Below are 12169 nucleotides of genomic sequence, written 5' to 3'. Positions count from 1 at the left end.
TGAACCTAATGAGAAAACAGTTGTGATTGGCTGCTGTGTTATACATTGCGTATGCTGCTGTTTTTACTTTGTAAGTGTGTTATGTAAATAAAAACATCCTTTTTGCTTCAAAAAAAAAAAATACTCTCCTGTAGCCATCCGGCCCGACCCTGTCACACATGATTTTCAAAAGGGACTTTTTAAAAAAAATCACTCTTTCCAGTGGAAGTAATAATGGTATTTATTTAGGGTATAAACAGATTTTTTCCCCAAAACTTACCTTTTAAAAAGCCATTGATGAAGACTGGCTCCATGTTCCAGCAGGATTTCACAATAGCGGACGTTACTAAAACCTTGATCCTGCAAGGAGCTCCATCACTGTGGACCATTCTGTCCAGGCGGAGCTCCTTGCAGGAACAAGTCCTAAATTTTATAACCTGGTGGTGGGTCACAGAGGTGATGCATAGGATTTGAGGTAAAAACACAGTGTTCAGAGGGTAAGTTTACAATTAGTCATTTAACTACATTTTTGCTTCTTGCTCTGAGGCATTCAGCTCACAACTTTATAATTATCTCAACACTCACTATCAGAGCAAATCACAGGTAGGAGGCCAGTTCACCCAGGATCTGCTCCAGAAGAGGTGCCCAGCAGTGTTGAGGGGATTGCAGTGCTGCAATGTGACCGCAATCACCTCCACTCTAAGAGCCCACAGAAAGCCAACTCTGCCCCAGGTGAACAAGGGTGGCCAGAGAAAGTAGAAATTAAAGCCCTCAGCAGAGACTAAAGCTATCTTTTCCTTTCGGGATTCCCAAGCGAGCGTAGGGGTGATGTTGATGCCTGTGCCCAACAGGCCAGTTAGGCACGTTATAGGAGAATTTGTTTCAAGTTAATTCTGAAATTCAGTGGCACTACTTGCAAGGGTCAGATTAACAGGATTTGGCTTTTAGTTTAGAGAGATGAACACAACATTTAACAATAATTATACTTTCTGATCTTTATCAAGGATCCAATGTCAAGTACTGTCTTACAGAATGAAGTGTAGTAGCCTCTAGGCATAAAGACTGAGTTATTTATTGTTTTGCTGCTGCCCCCTCACACCAGCTGCACCAGAGTAAAGGGGCCATAAAGGTGGCTGATCCAGCCCCCATGGAACTGCTGTGACACGGAGCTGGCGTAACAGCTCGTCACCGCCATCCCAAAGAGCCCTAAGAGTAGGAGTGGCTGCCTGGAGAATGAGGGTGTGGGTGGAACACCGGAACTTCCCAGATTCCAGAAGGCAATTGGGCACAAGGTAAGGAAGCCTTCTTCCCAGCACTGGGAGCCAAAATATAAAGTTCACTCTGGCTAGAGTTTGCCCCAGAATAAGATCTGAAGATGGCACCTAAACTGTGAGAAGTGCTTTCCTAGTTGTGGCTTGAAATATATAGGACTTTCCAGAACAACTCTTTCCCATTTGGCATTTATATATATGCATGAAATATACAATCATTGCCTTCCTAGGAGGATTTTTATATGATACAATTTAAAACATTTTGAATTTAATTATAGGTGGGGCTGGTAGCACCGCGTACCATGAAGGCTATTTGATACTTCCCATTATAAATCCTTTTGTTCCTTGTAATTTAGCCAGATTTTAACTGTGTGGGCTAAAATTTTCCATAACACTGTTTTGGGTTTGTATTTTTAGAGGGGGACGGAAGGTTATGCAATACATATAAACTATATTCCACTCTGAAGTTTGAAGGTTGTGTATGCATTCAGAACGCTGCAAGCTTCTCAATTTCTCTCATTATGTCACACACACACAATACTACATACATTAAAAGACGTTATTAAGGTTGTAAAGTCAGGCACTTGAAAGCTAGGAAATGCCAGAATTAAGGTTGCCTGTCTCTTTCAGTGCACAGACTGGACCTGCTTTGGGGATGAATCAGGGGTGTGTAAGTTAAGGAGACTACTGTCTATGGGACCACTGCTCCATTTGTTGCAGAAATTAAGTGTGTAGTGAATGAAGTAGGGGACTGCAGAAAGAGAAGGGATGGTCTATGGTTAAAGTAGTTCAATGCTGCCCTAGAGAATTGGATTCTATTCCTGCCTATGCCACAGAATTCTGATGTGATGCTAGTCAAGTCACCAAATTTTCACATGTTGTGTATTCCTCATTTTCTGGTGCCTGACTTTGGACCATGGGATCAGCTTCGTAGAAGTGCTGAGCATTCACAGCTGAAACTGAAGTCAATGGGAGCTGTGGTTTGAACATATAAAGTGCTATATAATGTGAAAACTAACTCTTGGGCATCCAAAATTAGTGGATATTTTTGATTAATCTCTCTGTGCCTTAGTTCCTTATCTGTAAAATGGGGATAATACTACCTCCTCATCTCATCAGGGTGTGGAAAATAAATTCATTAATATTTATGAAGTACTCAGATACTATAGTGATAAGCACCATAGAGAAGCCTGTGAGGAAATTAATAATTCTGTCTTCAGAGCAGGGGTTGAATACCATGCAGTAAATATGGCAAAGAGCCACTCACTGAACAATGGGGAGAAAACAAAATATTGAATAGCTGCTCACTGAGTGAGCACCATTTATTCTTTGCACTGAATGAGTCTGGGGGCTCTGGAAAAATAGTCTGTGATCATATAATCAAAAACTATATGATAATACATGCAAGGGAGGCAAATTAAGATTGCACAGGCAACCTTAATATGTCATTTCCTAACTTTAGAGTGCTTGTTTTTGTAACCTGAATGTTCTTACAATTTTTGTGTGTGATTCCGTTGCTTTTTAAAAAGCAAACTTTAAAAAAAATCCATCATGTGGCTTTGTCACTCATGAGTAATGTGGCCATCCCAAACTCATGCTAATTAAAACCTTTAAACCATACAATGTGTATTTCCTGTACACACACATATATGCTTGATCCTGCATGCTTCTGAGCACTGATGAACAGGAGCGCTCAACATTCTCTCATAAGAGGCCTTTCAACGGTACTGTAAAATATACACTGTGAAGTGTGCCAACCTTTAAGACCACACTAAAATAAGTACTGGTTAGTAATAGAAAAGTAGGCATACCTGGGGTTGGAAGCATATATGACAAAATTGTGGTGCAGTGCCCTGATAGAAATCCCATCCCCTTTACACTTCCCTTCAGCTGTAGACATGGGCTTGGCTTTTCACCAATGATATGCCTTTGGCTTTCCAAGTCTTTAGTATTTGCTTCTGGTTCATAGAAATCTGCTAAATTTTTCAGGGCCTGTTTTGGAAGAGAAGGATGTGGAAAAGGCAGGATCTCAGAAGGTATTTTGGGGGGAATTGAAGGTAAAACTTACAGAGGTTGGGGACATAAGAATTTATAAGCATTTACAAATATTGTGTCTTGTAATGCAAGAGAGAATTTAAGTAGAATGTATTTTCTAAATGTGTCATCTGTTTAGATTAAACTTGTCTAAGAAGAATGGAATTCACTACTGTGACAAAGCTGGGCCTTTAATTTATTAATTATCTATCTAGGTTCTGATACCAATCCCCTTGGTATATCTGAGTATGTTCCAATTTGATAGAGCAAACACAAGATCTCTCCCTTGCCCACCCATCATTTAGGGACTTTAGACACAGATTTTGAACAGTATTTAGGCTTTGGTCCACTCAAACAGAAAAGCCTAAGATCCAGATCCTCAAAGGTATTTAGGCGTCTAACCCCAGTGATTTCAAAGGAAGTGAGGATCTGGGCCCAAATGACTTAGTCATCCAAGTCCCATCTTCAAAAGTGATTTAGGCACTGAGGACTCTAAGTCTCATTGAAAGTCAATGAGCAACACCTAAATACCTTTAAAAATCTGGGTCTTGGGTTTTATAATTAAATAATACTTATGATTCTAGGAAAGTACAATAAAGTTTGACCTGGATTTACTAATTTCACTTCTATAACAAGAGCCCGAGAAAGTCAAATTATATCTTGGAATCTAAGGGTTCTTAAACAACATGACAATTCTGGAAAATTTTGGCAAACAGAAAAAAGTAAATTGCTTAAATAAATAATACTGTAAATTACAACAACCAGCTCTCTGGTATCCTAATTCTGTACACATGGTGCACTGGTTTAAAGCAGGAGTGACTCAGTTAAGGTTCATACTGGGATTTTAGTGGTTTGAAAGTGGAATGAAGCCTATGCTGTTATTAAAAAAGTGGTTCCCAAGCCATGGGTCTTGCCCCATTTATTTTCTTGGTTGTCCTCTAGTTCTAGCCGGGTTGCATGCTGGCTCAGCCTTTAAAAATATTGTAAACCAGAAAAAAGAATATCTACTTAATCAGTGAATCTCGCTTAGAATTATGTGAAGGAAATAATAGTAAAATAATAGTACTACTGATCAAAATGTTCATGCAGAAGGAGGCACCATGGGGGGAGGGGCTGGTGGGAAATAGAAAGGAGAGAAAAATAAAAATCATTCAGACAGCAAGGGAGGCAGAAAGACTATACAGAGTCCACAGAGAGAAAGGAATGTAAGAGAGAAGATAGGGGGAAAAACACAGTTCAGAAACAAGTACTGCAAATTATTAATTATGCAATACTGTTGCTCAGTAAACTGGCTCTTGTCTTCTTAATTGTTTTATTTTTCTACTCCCTCTTATATGGAGTAGGTTTAAAAGGCACCACAGAATTTGTAGCATCAGGAAAACACCCAGCTATATTTATACAGTTAGCACCACACCATTCATAGCAGCAGACAAAGCCCCCGGCCCAGCAATATTTATAATCTGCAGCAGGCACAACAGAATAGATACCAGCAGGCACAAAGCAAAATATACGTAATTTAAAGTACACAAGACAGACAGTATCTCAAGACAGCACAAGAGTACACTATGGTGGCTGACTGTGAAAAAACCTCCCTCAAACACATAGCTCTATGCGGGGATCTTCTAACAATCCTGCAGTCTGGCTTCTCAAATTCAGCAGGCAGCTGCTCCACCACTCCCCTCTACCCTGGCAACAACTCTTCCCCCTTTGCTTCCCATGTATTACACAGTACACAACATACAGCTATAACCATGGGTATGTTTTACTTACTGAGATCTAATCTAGTGAGTAAACAACACTAGTGACCCATCTTTCTACTAAAAGCACATTCCACTGTCATTCTGCACTTACTGAGCCATTAGTCGAATCTTTCCTTGGGGCTGTCCAGGTGGCCAGTGTATGGCTTCGTGAGCCAGGGGAGCAAGGCTCCAGAATCACGATTGGCATTTTCACATTGCCAGTGGTAAATCCATGCATCAGGAAAGAATATTTCTGCATGCAACTTTCTACAGAGTCCTGTATTCTTAAAGATGCATCATGTAACTTTCAGCAAAGCACACTCTGGTGATCCACTAGTGCTTGCATAACCAGGGGAAAATACCCCTTTCTGCTGATGAAGTCAGTAGTACGGTGGGCTGGTGCCAAAATAGGGATGTGTACGCCGTCTAATATCCCAGCACTGTTTGGAAACCCATCCATTATTTCTTGCATGCTGCCAAGAGTCACAGTCCTCCTTAGCAGGAGATAATTAGTGGCCCTACAAACTTACAAGACAATGGCCCCCACTGTAGATTCTCCAAGTCCAAAATGATTTCTCACTGACTGGTAGCAATCTAGTTCATTGACAAGCTTCCAGAGGATGATCACCACTCACTTCTCCAGTGCCAATGAAGCTCTCATTCTGTGTCCTTGCACTGGAAGGCTGGAGTGAACTCAGTACATAGATCCAGGAATGTGGCCTTTCACATCCAAAAATTCTGTAGCCACTTCTCATCGTCCCAAATCTGCAATCCCACCAGTCAATGCTTCTCAGACCCAGAAGTGGCCCTCTGCCATCTGCAGCTGCTCCATGAATGCCACAAATAATCTGGAATTTTTTTCACTATGTCCATCAACAAACTCTCCTCGTTGTAGTATTCCCTGAAGGCTTGCAAATGTTGGGGAATTGTGTGTCCTGTATTTGAAACATTAATGAAACTAGTGCTGAACTCTAGGGCTCCATGCTTCTCTCAGAGATGGCAAAGACCCCAAATAGTGTGAAAATTATGGGATGTGGAAGGTTTCTAGAACAGAGAAAGTTGCATGCTGGGAACTTGATCCCTGTTTCCCAGAAGTCAGTATGGATTAATTTAAATCAAAGTGATTTAAATCACCAAATAGAAAGCCTTGGTTTAAATCATGAGTTTTAATCAACTTTTGTACTTCGCTTATTTTCTAAAGAAAGGTGCATTCTCATAGGTTGCTATAACCATTAGAATATGTGGATTTACAACTAAGTAGAGCCTTTTCACTAGAATTGATACATCTTTTTGCTACCTTGGAGGGTACACTATTCCTATATACATTTATTTAAGCAATTATATAGCTTTTTTCTATTTTCAATCCTATTGTACATTTTTAGCATGTTAGAAAATGGTGAATGATATATTTCTTGTTTACTAGATAATTCACTTTTTGCTCATGGTTTGTGTCAAGCTGCATTAGAATGATAACCGGAATCTGAACAAACAAAAAGTATCATATAAAATTTATTTTTATGAAATAAAACAATCAAATATATTGGATACATAAACTTCTCTTATGTTTCACATTTACAACTAAATGATTTATTAAAGGAACAGAGGGATTCATTCTAGTCAGTGAATTATACTGATTATTTCAGGTCAGCCTGGGAAAATTTTCAAATATGCCTAACAAAGTGACTAGCACTTAAGTTCCTACTCACCTAAGTGTCTTGAAAATAAGACAAGAGTTTCTTCAGTTACTTAGGCTGTCCTTCAAATTTTTACAACTAGTAGATCTCTTTTAATCCCTTCTTGTTTTTATTCATATACTAGAAGAAAAAGACAACTTCTCCTGCTTTTTCAACTCCCAACTGATTTTTCAACATTGAATGAATTAGTCCAAATGAAGAAAATAGTCTCTCTGTGCCTGCAGAAGCAGCTACTGCTATCAAAAACTGGTTTAGCCCTTCAACAAATTCTGATTCCAGGTGCTTAGCCAGTGACTTCCCCCGGTTCAGTTGTTGACAACGATTAGGAGAATTCTTTATTAGGACCCTGTCCCCCTCCCATACAGGTTCACCCCCTTAAATTAGCTTCTATCAACTATGGCAATCCCCAAAAATCACATTAATCACTGTTAAAGGTGAAAAATAAATACGGTTTATTATAAATAAGGCTACATTTTAGTCACGCGTAGTTTTAGTAAAAGTCATGGACAGGTCATGGGTGATAAACAAAAATTCATGGCCCATAACCTGTCCATGACTTGTACTATATATCCCTGACTAAATCTTGACTTCCATGACAAACTCACAACCTTAATTATAAACACTTGGTGGTTTAAAACCCAGATAGGTTTTAAGCCCAGACCCAAACTAAAAGCATACGTGGGTTATAAAAGACCACAAGTAAGTTATTTACTTTACTGAGTCTTGTGGAGGAATGGAGCCAAACAAATCTGGATCCGGAGCCTCAGGAGCTCGAACCAGGACCAACAGGAAACCAGGGACCCAGGAACCACAGGATGACATGCCACAGTGGAGATCTCAGGAAAAGGTAGATGTCTTGCAGGAGTCTTCTGTCTTCTCTGATGATACCAAGAGCGGGCACAGACTGCCACTGGGGCGGGCAGCAACCAGTATGCTGTGCTGAGCCCTTATAGAGTCTTGTGTTTCTGGGCAGATTTCTACCCCAAAGTCAGGTAACCTTTCCTGCCTTTCTAGGTTTTCCCAATGTTTTCTTTTTGCTGGGCAGAACTATCCTGGGCTTTACCCAATCAAAGGTAAGGGTTCATAAAGAATGCCAGCAGAGCAACAAAAAGGTGAACTAATTAACACAGTGGTGTGACTTTCTTTAAAACGTCATCAGTAAACAGGTACTGCTTGAGTCGTTCACATCCAGTCCTGAAATGTGGTTGGCATGATAGATGGGTGGTCTGGACAATATCACCATCCTGCTACAACCACCACAGCAACCCTCAGGCCTGTACCCCACGCATCATCTGTGATTCACACCAATCTCCAGGTCCCCACATAGGGCATGTCTAAGCTTGCCTATTCTTTCTGCTTAACATGTCTGAAACACATTGTTTCCTATCCAGCCACACAGCTAAAACTCTCATCCAGAATCAGCAGCTCACATCTCAATAACTGTAATTTCCTTTTCTCTCACCTTGACAAATGCAATCTTGCCTTGCGCATATCCATGCAGTTGCAAAGAATATTTTCCTAGTCCCTTGCTTTGAGCACATCGCCCCTCTCTTTGCATCCCTCTACTGGCTCCTGTTTTCTTTAGTAGCAAGCTATTTATCTTCACTGCCAAGGCCTTTCATGGTCTATCCCTACTTGAGCCATTGTCTTTCATTTGCTATTGAGATGTTGACTCCTGCATGCAGTCAGCCCATGATACCAGCCTCCATCTCCCAATTGTTAAATTATCAAACAACCACCTTTGTGCTTTCTCCCATGCTGCCCCTCACATTTGACGATCTTCCCAAAAACATCCACAAAACTAATGCATTATCCCCCTTCATATCCCTCCATAAAACCCTCCTTTTCCATGACGTCTACAAAACTCTTGACAACTGTTAAGCCATTGGTGTGCTGAAACTACTACCTGTCATGCTGACCAATATTGTCTTATTGTTTCCTTGTACTCCCCCATCTATTTGTCTGTATCCATCTGTTGTATCTTGTCTTGCACTTAGATTGTAAATTCTTTGGGGGCAAGGATTCTCTCATCCTGTATTTTGGCTGCACCTAGCGCAATGGGGTCCAGGTCCATGACTAGGGATCCTAACTGCTATGATGATACAAATACTAAGTAACATGACTCTATATTTAAAACTAATCTCTGTGACCTGGAAATCACGCTCTCTTGTAAGGTTATCGTGCTGCACATTGCTTAATTCTAGCTGGTATAATTTTAGTGAATTTGTATGTAAGCCTACGCACATCTGCCCAGCAAACCAGGTGAATGTGTAATGGACAGATGGAATAAAATTCTAATTATACACCTCACCACTAGCACTGCAAATAAGGGGTAAAAACCTGATTCCACTGAAGTCTATAGGAGTTTTGCCACAGACTTCAATGGGGTCAGTATTTTCACCAAAGGGATACAAAATCCACTGCATAATACAGATTATAACAGTATTTCCCATCTTTTCAGTCCTGTAATCCAGCTATCAGAAATACCACCATTATATGACCCATTCATATGGCAAACTGTTCTGGTACAGAGTCTGAATATTCACAAAATAGCTGCGATAGGTATGCTATGATACCACTTGCAGTATAGTGAAATAACACTTGACATTCCCGAAACAGAAATGGATTATGTAAAAACTTGGTTTATTTCTTCATATAGCAGATTGTTTTTCCTCTGAAATTATTTGGCTGGCTTCTGCTCAACATCATGTGATTATTGGTGGCGGGGGGGAGATTTTCAAAGGAAGACTAAGGGAGTTAGGTGCCCAACTGTCACTGAAATCAATATGTGGTATCTATCTAACTCCTTTGGGCTCCTTTGAAAAAGCCCAGCCTAAATTCTGTTGCAGTTCTGATGGTTTCATGCGCTCGTAGGACTTCTCCAGAAGGGGCACACTGGAACCCTCCCAGGTTCCATGAACATCTATATATAAGAGATGTAGAGTCATCATTTCTGTAGGAAACTTTTCTTCTTTTTGTTATTTATTAGTATCAACACCATGGCTTCCTTTCTGGGATGTACTTCCACTATGTTTCTTTAAACATATTACTTTTTTTATATGTAATTGTTTTAAATAAATCATTGCACATTACAATAACACACTATGACGAGCAACTGGTACTGAGGAGGCACACCTTGCCCTGTTTTTTTCCAGTGGATTACAGACTCAGACCATGTCTACCCTACAAACTTTGGTTGATGCAAGTTACATCGGTGTACAACAATCAAAGTTTGTACATTGCTTATAAAGAGCTTGCTGCATGCACTGGCAAAGCACATACTCACCAGGAGTGCTTACATCAGTGTAAAGTGCAGTGCACTATGGGCAGGTAACCCAGAGTGCCACACATTTCCATGCGGCATGATGCCTTTTCGGACATTTTTGCATTGTTTAGTGCGATAGTAAACATTCACCCAAGAATTTTTGCAGGGTGGATACAAATTGATTTAAAAATATATATATAAAATCAGATATTTGTATTTAAATTGCATTTTTGTTTTGTTATTTAAAGTAAAAGCTATAACAAACTGTGAAAAAAAATTCAAGTGTCAAATGCATAGCTTTGGCACAGATGATGCAAATGCAGCCAAGAAGAGAAGAAATCTTAAGTACAACTCCAGGAATAAAGGACGTCATCGAAATTGCAAAAATACTTCTGTAATAACCACTTTGCTTCAGCTTCGCTAAAGAGAGCAGGAGGATCCAAACTAATTCTCCCCCAGAATGTACAATGGAATTTAGTAGTTGACTGTTTTGAGCTATTTATAAAGATCTGGCCTATTCTGATGACAATTTCTGAAAAAAATCATGACAAAATAGATGGAACTGTCACAGCCAAAGTAATCAACACTGGACTAAAGAGAAATGTAGAAGACAGGCTGAACATACTGAAACCAGTTTCCATAGCCTTGGACAAACTGCAGAAAGATTGCTGCTGTATTGCTGATGCTGCTGAAATTTGGAAAGAATTTCAAGAGACATTGAAGAAAGAAATGTCCCACAACAAAGTTAAATTGCAGGCAGTAAAGAAGTGGATGGATCAAGCACGTATTCCACCTCATTTTCTTGACAATATTCGCAATCCAAAATAGCAGGGTAGATGCCTAACTGCTGAAGAAGATGCTGCTGCTATGATCTGGGCATTTAAGAATCACTAGGGCTGTCAAGCGATTAAATCAATTGATTAAATTAAATCAATCAATTAATTACACTGTTAAATAGTAATAGAATACCATTTATTTAAATATTTGTGGATGTTTTCTACATTTTCAAATATATTGATTTCAGTTACAACACAGAATACAAAGTGTACAGTGCTCACTTTATATTTTTGATTTCAAGTATTTGTAGTTATAAAACAAAAGAAACAGTATTTTTTCAATTCACCTAATACAAGTACTGTAGCGCAACCTCTTTATCATAAAAGTTGAACTTATAAATGTAGAATTATGTACGAAAAAACTGCATTCAAAAATAAAACAATGTAAGATTTTTAGAGTCTGCAAGTCTACTCAGTCCTACTTCTTGTTCAGCCAATCGCTCAGACAAACAAGTTTGTTTACATTTGCAGGAGATAATGCTGCCCGCTTCTTGTTTATAAAGGTCACCTGAAAGTGAGAACAGGCATTCTCATGGCACTGTTGTAGCCGGCATCACAAGATATTTACGTGCCAGATGCGCTAAAGATTCACATGTCCCTTCATGCTTCAACCACTATTCCAGGGAACATGCATCCATGCTGATGACAGTTTCTGCTCGATAACCATCCAAAGCAGTGGGGACCGATGCATGTTCATTTTCATTATCTGAGTCAGATGCCACCAGCAGAAGGTTGATTTTCTTTTTTGGAGCGTTCCTCTTTTAAAACTTCTGAAAGCATGCTCCACACCTCATCCCTCTCAGATTTTGGAAGGCACTTCAGATTCTTAAACTTTGGGTCGAGTGCTGTAGCTATCTTTAGAAGTCTCACATTGGTACCTTCTTTGCGTTTTGTCAAATCTGCAGTGAAAGTGTTCTTAAAATGAAAAACGTGCTGAGTCATCATCCAAGACTGCTATGAACATGAAATATATGGCAGACTTCAAGTAAAACAAAGCAGGGGACATACAATTCTCCCCCAAGGAGTTCAGTCACAAGTTTAACTAATGCATCATTTTTTTTTTAAACAAGCCTCATCAGCATGGAAGCATGTCCTCTGGAATGGTGGCCAAAGCATGAAGGTGCATATGCATGTTTAGCATATCTGGCACGTAAATACCTTGCAATACGAGCTACAAAAGTATCATGCAAATGCCTGTTCTCACTTTCTGGTGACACGGTAAATAAGAAGAAGGCAGCATTATCTCCTGTACATGTAAACAAACTTGTTTGTCTTAGCAATTGGCTGAATAAGAGATAGGACTAAGTAGACTTGTAGGCTCTAAAATTTTACATTGTTTTGTAACAAAAAA

The 12169-nt window shown here is 39.6% G+C and overlaps 1 long non-coding RNA gene across 1 annotated transcript; it reads left to right on the top strand.

The window, feature by feature from the left end:
* Positions 1–3266: 3266 nt before the first annotated feature.
* LOC122464031 lies at positions 3267–10892 on the top strand. The gene is made up of 3 exons (XR_006287870.1): positions 3267–3286; positions 6842–7564; positions 9873–10892. It is a non-coding gene; the product is annotated as an uncharacterized LOC122464031 (long non-coding RNA).
* Positions 10893–12169: the final 1277 nt, after the last annotated feature.

Source organism: Chelonia mydas, chromosome 1 (genome assembly GCF_015237465.2).
Source record: "Chelonia mydas isolate rCheMyd1 chromosome 1, rCheMyd1.pri.v2, whole genome shotgun sequence".
In the NCBI taxonomy this organism is placed as follows: domain Eukaryota; kingdom Metazoa; phylum Chordata; order Testudines; family Cheloniidae; genus Chelonia; species Chelonia mydas.
Note: the sequence above shows the minus strand (reverse complement) of the source record. Positions and strands in the feature narration are given on the sequence as shown.